The following is a 13,005-nucleotide window of genomic DNA, read 5'->3' as shown; positions in this document are numbered from 1 at the left end:
TGTAATTGTCTATTGCTCATGTTTGATTCATTCTTACTGTAAACTGCCTTGAGTGAATTCCTTCAAAATGGCAGTAAATACAATCTAATAAATAAATAAATAAAGTAAATGTAAAATGCTGCTACTTCCACATGGAGATGTTTCTAAAATAACCCCCAGCATCATAAGAGAGGTGCTGGCTGTGTGGTGGTGGTGGTGGTGATGGGGAACCTACAGAGGTCTCTCTTCTTCCCAGCCCCTGTGCTTATAGTCCTCCAGTGGACAGGGGGAGCTAGTGAATACAGCTTCTTAGTGCAATCAGAACCACATATGTCCTCATCTGTGGCTGGACCTGTTCTCCCCTCTTTAAACTCGACCTCCTCTTTTTCAGCTTGCCCCCTCTTTTCACTTCATCTCCTTGCCTTCAGGGGTTACTCGGATCCATCTCTTTCTCTTCACAGTACCATCATGTCCATCTCCTTTTTTTTGTCTTCAGCTGCATCATTTTCGTAACATCGATTCTCTGCCTTTTGATGTCTATTATTTATGTTCCTTTTCCCAATAATAGCCTCCTTGTTCATTTCCAGTCGTCTTCCTCTCTAGATGAATCCATAAATCCTCTTTAACCAGCATGAGTTGCCCATCCTGTCTTTTACCCCATCTCTCTGTGCTGTTCTCAATACTGCCCTCTGTGGGATAATTCTCCAAGGCATTTCTACATGGAAAGCAAGGCTATATCTGTGCACATGGGACTCTGCAAAACTGCCCAACACATATGTGGATACAGCCAATGTACATGTCGGTGAACGTGCATATTGAGGACGTGTTCCCTGGAGCAGGATAGGGGCGGAGATTGAATATACATGCAGATTTTGGGATTTCTGAAGCTACACGTACATATCTCTATAGAAAAAAAATCCACACAGATTTATACATGTAAATGGCCATGGATTTCATATTCCGCCTTTCTGTGATACAACCAAAGTGGTTTACATATATATATGTACTGCTCCTGACCCAAGGGAAGGCATCCATTTATCTGCAGATTTTCCTCATCTGTGTACTGCTGGAAAGCTGCTTAACTACTGTTACAGATCTCTCTGCACCCGGTAGAAATCTGGCCGGACTCCACTGTTGCGCTTTTTTCATATCTACTCCATCTGCTTCTCATTAGGTACTTTGAACTCCTCTGGTTTTTTCTGGACTCTCATGCGTAGCACTTACTCTCTTCCGATCTTGGCTATAAATCTTAAAACCTGACTGTCCTGACACTTAAAATTCTTCTTATAAAGACAGAAAAATACATTGATAGATGCAGGAGATATTGTAGTTCTACTTTTACATATTGATTTCAAAGAAGGGAGGACACAGCTACTGCTACCACCCCCTCCCCCAGGTCTGTCTATTCTCCCCTCCCCCTGGGCATTGTCCTCACATTTCCTTCTGCCACCAGCTAACGTGCCAAAATTAAAATATACCTTCAGAGCCACTGAATTACGTGGAGGAGCATAATCGAACGTTGCCGGCGAAATAGATCGCCGGCGATGTATTTTGTCGGTGGCGCAACAAATGTCCGGCCATCTTTTTTTTCCATAATACGGTTTAGCCCGGCCAAATGCCAGAGTTCACCGGGTTTGAGATCGCTGGTTTTGTTTTTCAGTGATAATGGAAAAAAATGCTGGCCATCTCAAACCCAGCGAAATCCAAGGCATTTGGTCATGGGAGGAGCCAGCATTTGTAGTGCACTGGTCCCCCTGACATGCCAGGACACCAACCGGGCACCCTAGGGGGCATTTCTAAAAATTTTTTACAAATACCAAAAAAGCTCCCAGGTGCCTAGCTCCCTTACCTTGGGTGCTGAGCCCCCCAAATCCCCCCCAAACCCACTCCCCACAATTCTATACCATTACCATAGCCCTTATGGGTGAAGGGGGGCACCTACATGTGGGTAGAGTGGGTTTTGGGGGGGAGGTTGGAGGGCTTAACATTTACCACCACAAGTGTAACAGGTAGGGTGGGGGGGATGGACCTGGTCTGCCTGCCTGAAGTGCACTGCACCCATTAAAAACTTCTCCAGGGACCTGCATACTGCTGTCAGGGAGCTGAGTATGACATTTGAGGCTGGCATACAGGCTGGTAAAAAAAGGTTTTGATTTGTATTTTTTTTTAGTGTGGGAGGGGGTTGGTGACCACTGGGGGAGTACAGGGAAGTCATCCCCCATTCCCTCCGGTGGTTATCTGGTCAGTTGGGGCACCTTTTTGAGGCTTGGTTGTGAAAATAAAAGGACCAAGTAAATCCGGCGAAATATTTATTTATATTACATTTGTACCCTGCGCTTTCCCACTCATGGCAGGCTCAATGTGGCTTACATGGGGCAATGGAGGGTTAAGTGACTTGCCCAGAGTCACAAGGAGCTGCCTGTGCCTGAAGTGGGAATTGAACTCAGTTCCTCAGGACCAAAGTCCACCACCCTAACCACTAGGCCACTCCTCCACTCCACTGCTTAATGCCACTTTTTTTTTTCCATTATCCACGAAAGCCGGCCATCTGGTAGCCACGCCCATGCCCGCCCATGTCCCACCTTCGCTACGCCGCCGACACGCCCCCTTGAACTTTCACCGGCGAGGCGACGGGAAAGCGGCGATGCTGTCAAAAAAGCCGCTTTCTATTATACCAATTTCGCCGCTTTTGAGAGATCGCCGGCCATCTCCGATTTATGTCGGGAAATGGCCGGCGATCACTTTCGAAAATAAGCCTGATAGTAACATAGTAGGTGATGGCAGAAAAAGACCTGTACGGTCCATCCAGTCTGCCCAACAAGATAAACTCATATGTGCTACTTTATGTGTAAACCCGACCTTGATTTGTATCTGCCATTTTCAGGGCACCGACCGTAGAAGTCTGCCCAGCACTAGCCCTGCCTCCCAACCACCTGTGCTGTCACCTAATCTCTGATAAGCTTATGAGGATCCATTTCTTTTGAACAGGATTCCTCTATGTTTATCCCACATTTCAAGTATCCACCACTCTCTCCGTGAAAAAGTACTTCCTGACATTTTTCTTGAGTCTGCCCCCCTTCAATCTCATTTCATGTCCTCTAGTTCTACCGCCTTCCCGTCTCTGGAAAAGGGTTGTTTGCGGATTAATACCTTTCAAATATTTGAATGTCGGTATCATATCACCCCTGTTTCTCCTTTCCTCCAGGGTATACATGTTCAGGTCCGCAAGTCTCTCCTCATACGTCTTGGAGCTTTTCTTTGCACCGCTTCAATTTTTTTTTACATCCTTAGCAAGATACGGCCTCCAAAACTGAACACAATACTCCAGGTGGGGCCTCACCAACGACTTGTAGAGGGGCAACAACACCTCCTTTCTTCTGCTGGTCACACCTCTCTCTATACAGCCTAGCAACCTTCTGGCTATGGCCACCGCCTTGTCACACTGTTTAGTCGCCTTCAGATCCTTGGATACTATCACCCCCAAGATCCCTCTCCCTGCCTGTACATATCAGACTCTCACCGCCTACAACATACGTGTCCCGTGGATTTCTACTCCCTAAGTGCACTTTGCATTTCTTCGCATTGAATTTTAATTGCCAAACATTAGACCATTCTTCTAGCTTCTGCAGATCCTTTTTCATGTTTTCCACTCCCTCCGGGGTGTCCACTTTGTTACAAATCTTGGTATCATCCGCAAAAAGACAAATTTTACCTTCTAACCCTTCAGCAATGTCACTCACAAATATATTGAATAGAATTCACCCCAGCACCGATCCCTGAGACATTCCACTTCACCTTTCCCTCATCCGAGTGAATTCCATTAACCACCACCCTCTGGCATCTGTCCATCAGCCAGTTCCTAATTCAGTTCACCATGTTGGGTCCTATCTTCAGCCCGTCTAGTTTATTCAAGAGCCTCCTGTGGGTAACTGTGTCAAAAGCTTTGCTGAAACCTAAGTAGATTATGTCCATAGCACGTCCTTGATTTAATTCTCTGGTCACCCAGTCAAAGAATTCAATGAGATTCGTTTGGCACAATTTCCCTTTGGTAAAACCATGTTGTCTCGGATCTTGCAACTTATTGGCTTCCAGGAAATTCACTATCCTTTCCTTCAGCATCGCTTCCATTACTTTTCCAATAACCGAAGTGAGGCTTACCGGCCTGTAGTTTCCAGCTTCTTCCCTATCACCACTTTTGTGAAGAGGGACCACCTCTGCCGTTCTCCAATCCCTCGGAACCTTTCCCGTCTGCAAGGATATATTAAACAAATCTTTAAGAGGACCCGCCAAAACCTCTCTGAGCTCCCTCAATATCCTGGGGTGGATCCCGTACGGTCCCATGGCTTTGTCCACGTTTATTTTCAAGTTGTTGATACACACTTTCTTCCGTGAACGGTGCTCTATCCACTTCATTCTCATTTGTACTATTTCCAGTCCATCGCGGTCCTTCTCCAGGATTTTCTTCTGTGAAAACAGAACAAAAGTATCTGTTTAGCAAATTGGCTTTTTCTTCATCATTATCCACATAGCGGTTCGCAGCATCGTTCAGTCTCACAATTCCCTTTTTAGTCATTCTCCTTTCACAAATATACCTGAAGAAATTTTTGTCGCCCCTCTTTACATTTCTAGCCATTTGTTCTTCCGCTTGTGCTTTGCCAGACGTATCTCTCTCTTGGCTTCTTTCAGTTTCATCCGGTATTCCTCTCCGTGTTCCTCTTCTTGAGTTTTTCTGTATTTCATGAATGCCAACTCTTTAGTCACTTGCTTGGCTGAGAAAATTACACACTGAAAACCCATCTCCTAAAATACTGGCTCTGCCTATGCCTTAATCCTACCCTTAACAGAGACAAGAAAAAGGGTGAAAAAGACAACATTAGGAGGATGAGAAAAAGGCAGATCCGAGTGCCATCAGCAAAGAGTGTTCAGAGCACCCAAGGGAGGAAAAGTAAACCTGAGATATGAGTACAAAGCACAGATGAGAGAGCTCCCTCCCAGGTCCCAAGTACAGAAAGAGACATGTGAGAGCACCCAAGCCATGAGAACAGAAAGAGGATATGAAAGGGCACCCAGAACACCAAAACAGAAAGAGACATGTGAGAGCACCCAAGACATGAGAATAGAAAGAGGATATGAGAGGGCACCCAGAACACCAGTACAGAAAGAGACATGAGAGAACACCCAAGCCATGAGAACAGAAAGAGGATATGAAAGGGCGCCCAGAACACCAAAACAGAAAGAGACATGTGAGAGCACCCAAGACATGAGAATAGAAAGAGGATATGAGAGGGCACCCAGAACACCAGTACAGAAAGAGACATGAGAGAGCGCCCAGGCCATGAGAACAGAAACAGGATGTGAGAGGGCACCCAGAACACCAGTACAGAAGGAGACATGAGAGAGCGCCCAAGACATGAGTATAGAAACAGGATAAGAGAGAGCGCCCAGAACACCAGTACAGTAAGAGACATGAGAGAGCGCCCAAGACACGAGTATAGAAACAGGATATGAGAGAGCGCCCAGAACACCAGAACAGAAAGAGACATGAGAGAGCACCCAAGACATGAGAATAGAAAGAGGATATGAGAGGGCACCCAGAACACCAGTACAGAACGAGACATGAGAGAGCGCCCAAGACATGAGTATAGAAACAGGATAAGAGAGAGCGCCCAGAACACCAGTACAGTAAGAGACATGAGAGAGCGCCCAAGACACGAGTATAGAAACAGGATATGAGAGAGTGCCCAGAACACCAGTACAGAAAGAGACATGAGAGAGCGTCCAGAACACCAGTACAGAAAGAGACATGAGAGAGCGCCCAAGCCATGAGAACAGAAACAGGATGTGAGAGGGCGCCCAGAACACCAGAACAGAACGAGACATGAGAGAGCGCCCAGAACACCAGTACAGTAAGAGACATGAGAGAGCGCCCAAGACACGAGTATAGAAACAGGATATGAGAGAGCGCCCAGAACACCAGAACAGAAAGAGACATGAGAGAGCACCCAAGACATGAGAATAGAAAGAGGATATGAGAGGGCACCCAGAACACCAGTACAGTAAGAGACATGAGAGAGCGCCTAAGACACAAGTATAGAAACAGGATATGAGAGAGCGCCCAGAACACCAGTACAGAGAGACATGAGAGACAGCGCCCAGAACACCAGTACAGAAAGAAACATGAGAGAGCGTCCAAGCCATGAGAACAGAAACAGGACGTGAGAGGGCGCCGAAGCCATGAGAACAGAAACAGGCTATGAGAGATGGCCAGGCCATGAGCAAATACGGAGAAAGTAACTGGAGCATGACCAGAACTTGGTTCATTATTAACAAAATAGGCCAGAATACGAGATATTGACAAGGACACTAACAGAAGACTTAGGTAAGAGGAGAAGCAATCACAGGCCTGTCCAGAGAAAGGGGAGAGGGAACAGGGGAGCTGAGGGGTCAACTGCTGAGTAGTCTCACAAGAATCAGCTTTTTGAGGAGTTAACATCCCAGTTTTGGAATCAACTTCCTTTCATATTAGGTACTGAATCATTATTACTGAAAGCATATTCTTCCTAAAAGCCTTTGAGGAGCACAGCGTACAGCGTTAAAAGTACAGTGGTGGAAATAAGTATTTGATCCCTTGCTGATTTTGTAAGTTTGCCCACTGACAAAGACATGAGCAGCCCATAATTGAAGGGTAGGTTATTGGTAACAGTGAGAGATAGCACATCACAAATTAAATCCGGAAAATCACATTGTGGAAAGTATATGAATTTATTTGCATTCTGCAGAGGGAAATAAGTATTTAATCCCTCTGGCAAACAAGACCTAATACTTGGTGGCAAAACCCTTGTTGGCAAGCACAGCGGTCAGACGTCTTCTGTAGTTGATGATGAGGTTTGCACACATGTCAGGAGGAATTTTGGTCCACTCCTCTTTGCAGATCATCTCTAAATCATTAAGAGTTCTGGGCTGTCGCTTGGCAACTCGCAGCTTCAGCTCCCTCCATAAGTTTTCAATGGGATTAAGGTCTGGTGACTGGCTAGGCCACTCCATGACCCTAATGTGCTTCTTCCTGAGCCACTCCTTTGTTGCCTTGGCTGTATGTTTTGGGTCATTGTCGTGCTGGAAGACCCAGCCACGACCCATTTTTAAGGCCCTGGCGGAGGGAAGGAGGTTGTCACTCAGAATTGTACGGTACATGGCCCCATCCATTCTCCCATTGATGCAGTGAAGTAGTCCTGTGCCCTTAGCAGAGAAACACCCCCAAAACATAACATTTCCACCTCCATGCTTGACAGTGGGGACGGTGTTCTTTGGGTCATAGGCAGCATTTCTCTTCCTCCAAACATGGCGAGTTGAGTTCATGCCAAAGAGCTCAATTTTTGTCTCATCTGACCACAGCACCTTCTCCCAATCACTCTCGGCATCATCCAGGTGTTCACTGGCAAACTTCAGACGGGCCGTCACATGTGCCTTCCGGAGCAGGGGGACCTTGCGGGCACTGCAGGATTGCAATCCGTTATGTCGTAATGTGTTACCAATGGTTTTCGTGGTGACAGTGGTCCCAGCTGCCTTGAGATCATTGACAAGTTCCCCCCTTGTAGTTGTAGGCTGATTTCTAACCTTCCTCATGATCAAGGATACCCCACGAGGTGAGATTTTGCGTGGAGCCCCAGATCTTTGTCGATTGACAGTCATTTTGTACTTCTTCCATTTTCTTACTATGGCACCAACAGTTGTCTCCTTCTCGCCCAGCGTCTTACTGATGGTTTTGTAGCCCATTCCAGCCTTGTGCAGGTGTATGATCTTGTCCCTGACATCCTTAGACAGCTCCTTGCTCTTGGCCATTTTGTAGAGGTTAGAGTCTGACTGATTCACTGAGTCTGTGGACAGGTGTCTTTCATACAGGTGACCATTGCTGACAGCTGTCTGTCATGCAGGTAACGAGTTGATTTGGAGCATCTACCTGGTCTGTAGGGGCCAGATCTCTTACTGGTTGGTGGGGGATCAAATACTTATTTCCCTCTGCAGAATGCAAATAAATTCATATACTTTCCACAATGTGATTTTCCGGATTTAATTTGTAATGTGCTATCTCTCACTGTTACCAATAACCTACCCTTCAATTATGGGCTGCTCATGTCTTTGTCAGTGGGCAAACTTACAAAATCAGCAAGGGATCAAATACTTATTTCCACCACTGTATTTTCTCACTAGCTGAAGCTTTTTTTATTCTCTTCTCCTGATCTCAGCTTTTATATTTATTATTGGATTTCCTCCACTTGGAGTACTGTGTCCAGTTTTGTAGGCCGTATCTTTTGAAGGATATTTAAAAAAAGAGGCAGTTCAGAAGGGGACAAACAGGGAATTGGGTTTGTGCAAAGAGGCTGAAGGACCTCAAAAGGAGAGAAAGAGAGAGGTGATATGATACAGACATTTAAGTGCTTGAAAGGTATGATACAAACAAATCTCTTCCACAGACATAGGGGTGGTAGAACTAGAGAACATAAATTAAGGTCGCAGGAGGGTAGATTTAAGAGTAATGTCACAGAGAAGGTAGCAGATGCCTGGAACATTCTTCCAGGAGAGGCTGTAGAGTCAAAAATGGTGAGAGAATTAAAAAATGCATGGGGGATGCCTAAATAGAAAGAGGGTGGAAGCACAACATGGCTGTTGATGTGTTATATTGAGCAAGAGTAGTGACAACTAAGGCCGGTCAAATAGACTTCTATGGTCTGTCTCCCGCAAATGGCAAAAGACAAAGATTCATCAAATCCAGCATGGGGGAACCAAGGCCGATGCCAGATAGACTTCTACAGTCTGTGTCCCAGAAATGGAACAAGACAGATGAAGCTTCAACAAATCCAGTATTGTAGATCACTTTATGTTCTCCACTACTGCCAACTCCAGACTTCGCGCCTTCTGTCTCGCTGCACCCTACGCCTGGAATAAACTTCCTGAGCCCCTACGTCTTGCCCCATCCTTGGCCACCTTTAAATCTAGACTGAAAGCCCACCTCTTTAACATTGCTTTTGACTCGTAACCACTTGTAACCACTCGCCTCCACCTACCCTCCTCTCTTCCTTCCCGTTCACATTAATTGATTTGATTTGCTTACTTTATTTATTTTTTGTCTATTAGATTGTAAGCTCTTTGAGCAGGGACTGTCTTTCTTCTATATTTGTGCAGCGCTGCGTATGCCTTGTAGCGCTATAGAAATGCTAAATAGTAGTAGTAGTAGTACTGCAAGTAAAAGTACTGTGCAACTCAGGGCGGAAGGGAAGACATCTTGATTAGTTGACTACCATCAGCAATACTTGGGGATGATAGATGGTAGAACCAAGACTCCGTCATGTTTGGCTGCCTATATGTGGTTGGCGTGGTGGAGAATTGCCAATCAGTGTTTACGCATGGGTGACTGTTGCCCGAACAGAATGATGGGTGTGGCTCTGGCCTCCTTGTTGGGCAAACTGGATAGATCATGCGGGTCTTTATCTGTTGTCATTTACTGTGTTACTATGAAATGGATTCAGTGGCGTTGGAAGCTCTCAAACCAAATTAAAAGGATTAATAGTGTTAACAGACAGAAAGGTGTGAACAGCTTAACCACAGATCTTGTGCTCAGGAATCCAGGAAGGAAAGAATAGAAATAAGACAACAAATAGATATTAACGGAACTGTCAGAAGGCTTCACTGAAAAAATGGAAACAAGTCAAACACTCTGTAAGCAAAGGGGGCAGGGGAATTATCATGCTGAACACCGTCTTGGGTGAATTTCTTCAAAAGGCAGTAAATAAAACCTAATAACTAAATAGGGGAACTAACCAGTTGAGAGTTGTAGTTGCTCTTGTTATTTGGACAATGCAGGAGCTAAAGTATCAAGGACAGAACAGGAAGAAAGAATGAACAGGAGGAGAGAGTTTTCAGGTGGGGGGGGGGGGGGTTGAGACTCTTTAATGCATAATTTTATCAGGAGGAGACAGTTGTTGTTTTTTCCAGTAGCAGTAAACAGAGAACACAGGAAACACTCAATAGAAACCACTTTACATCAAGAAAAGCAGAAATAGAACCACATAAGATTACCTGAATGGCCATACTGAGTCAGACCAAGGGGCCATTTAGCCCAGCATCCTGTTTCCAACAGTGGCAAGTCTAGGTTACAGGTACCTGTCAGAGTCTCAAAAAGTGGCAAGAGTCCATGTTACTTAAGTAGCTTTCCCCAGGTCTACTACCTTGATAATGGTTTATAGACTTTTCCTCCAGGAATTTGTCCAAACCTGTCTTAAACCCAGGCACATTAACTGCTTTTACCACTTGCTCCACCAATGAGTTCCAGAGTTTAACTATATATTGAGTGAAAAAAATATTTTCACCCATTTGCTTTAAAAATTCTACTATGTTGTTATCGTTGCTCGAAGAGCTATTGTACTGTCTTTTCTTTTGGTTAATAAATACTTCATACAAATTAAAAAAAAATTCTACTATGTAACTATACTATATAACTTCATGGAGTGTCCCCCTAGTCTCTGTACTTTCAGAAAGAACAATCAAATCCACATTTACCCATTCTACTTACCGAACTAAAGATTTTATAGACTTCTATCACATCACCCCTCAGCTATCTCTTCTTCAAGCTGAAAAGAACATAAGAATAGCCCTACTGGGTCAGACCAATGGTCCTCCAACAGTGGTCAACCCAGGTCACAAGTACCTGGCAGAAACCCAATTAGTAGCAACACTCCATGATACCAATCCCAGGGCAAGCAGTGGCTTCCCCATGTCTGTCTCAGTAGCAGACTATGGACTTTTCCTCCAGGAACTTGTCCAAACATTTTTAAATCCAGATACGAAAACTACTGTCACTACATCTTCTTGTAAAGAGTTACCTAGTAACATAGTAGATGACGGCAGAAAAAGACCTGCACGGTCCATCCAGTCTGCTCAACAAGACAAACATATGTGTAAACCTTACCTTGATTTGTACCTGCCTTATTCAGGGCACAGACCGTACAAGTCTGCCCAGTAGTACTTCTCGCCTCCCAACCACCAGTCCCGCCTCCCATCACCGGCTCTGGCACAGACCGTATAAGTCTGCCCTCCACTATCCCCGCCACCCAATTTCGGCTAAGCTTCTGAGGATCCATGCCTTCTGCACAGGATTCCTTTATGCATATCCCACGCATGTTTGAATTCCGTTACCATTTTCATCTCCACCACCTCCCGCGGGAGGGCATTCCAAGCATCCACCACTCTCTCCGTGAAGAAATACTTCCTGACATTTTTCTTGAGTCTGCCCCCCTTCATTCTCATTTCATGTCCTCTTGTTCTACCACCTTCCCATCTCCGGAAAAGATTTGTTTGCGGATTAATACCTTTCAAATATTTGAACGTCTGTATCATATCACCCCTGTTCCTCCTTTCCTCCAGGGTATACATGTTCAGGTCAGCAAGTCTCTCTTCATACGTCTTGGATCGCAAATCCCGTACCATTCTCGTAGCTTTTCTTTGCACCGCTTCAATTCTTTTTACATCCTTAGCAAGATACGGCCTCCAAAACTGAACACAATACTCCAGGTGGGGCCTCACCAACGACTTGTACATGGGCATCAACACTTCCTTTCTTCTGCTGATCACACCTCTCTCTGTACAGCTTAACAACCTTCTCGCTAAGGCCACCGCCTTGTCACACTGTTTCGTCGCCTTCAGATCCTCGGATACTATCACACCAAGATCCCTCTCCCCCACAGTACATATCAGACTCTCACTGCCTAACACATAAGTCTCTCTTGGGTTTCTATTCCCTAAGTGCATCACTTTGCATTTCTTCGCATTGAATTTTAATTGCAAAACCTTAGACTATTCTTCTAGCTTCCTCAGATCCTTTTTCATGTTTTCCACTCCCTCCCGGGTGTCCACTCTGTTGCAAATCTTAGTATCATCCGCAAATAGGCAAACTTTACTTTCTAACCCTACGGCAATGTCACTCACAAATATATTGAACAGAATCGGCCCCAGCACCGATCCCTGAGGCACTCCACTACTCACCTTTCTCTCCTCCGAGCGAACTCCATTTACCACCACCCTCTGTCGTCTGTCCATCAACCAGTTCCTAATCCAGTTCACCACTTCAGGACCTATCTTCAGCCCATCAAGTTTACTTAAGAGCCTCCTGTGGGGAACCGTGTCGAAAGCTTTGCTAAAATCTAAGTAGATTACGTCTATAGCATGTCGATGATTCAATTCTGCAGTTACATTCATTTGGCACGATTTCCCTCTGGTAAAACCATGTTGTCTCGGATCTTGCAACTTATTGGCTTCCAGGAAATTCACTATCCTTTCCTTCAGCATCGCTTCCATTACTTTTCCAATAACCGAAGTGAGGCTTACCGGCCTGTAGTTTCCAGCTTCTTCCCTATCACCACTTTTGTGAAGAGGGACCACCTCCGCCGTTCTCCAATCCCTCGGAACCTCTCCCGTCTCCAAGGATTTATTAAACAAATCTTTAAGAGGACCCGCCAGGACCTCTCTGAGCTCCCTCAATATTCTGGGGTGGATCCCGTCCGGTCCCATGGCTTTGTCCACCTTTAGCTTTCCAAGTTGTTGATACACACTCTCTTCCGTGAACGGTGCTATATCCATTCCATTCTCAGGTGTACTTTTGCCAGTCCCTCGTGGTCCTTCTCCGGGATTTTCTTCAGTGAAAACAGAACAAAAGTATCTGTTTAGCAAATTAGCTTTTTCTTCATCATTATCTACATAGCGTTTCGCTGTATCTTTTAGTCTCACAATTCCCTTTTTAGTCATTCTCCTTTCACTTATATACCTGAAGAAATTTTTGTCACCCCTCCTTACATTTCTAGCCATTTGTTTTTCCGCTTGTGCCTTCGCCAGACGTACCTCTCTCTTGGCTTCTTTCAGTTTCATCCGGTATTCTTCCCCGTGTTCCTCTTCTTGAGATTTTCTATATTTCTGGAACGCTAACTCTTTAGCCCAAACTAAACTATTCATTGAGTGAAAAACATATTTTCTCCTATT

The sequence above is a fragment of the Microcaecilia unicolor genome, unplaced genomic scaffold, assembly GCF_901765095.1.
Source record: "Microcaecilia unicolor unplaced genomic scaffold, aMicUni1.1, whole genome shotgun sequence".
Lineage (NCBI taxonomy): Eukaryota > Metazoa > Chordata > Amphibia > Gymnophiona > Siphonopidae > Microcaecilia > Microcaecilia unicolor.
The sequence above is the reverse complement of the archived record's forward strand: the minus strand, read 5'-3'. Positions refer to the sequence as shown.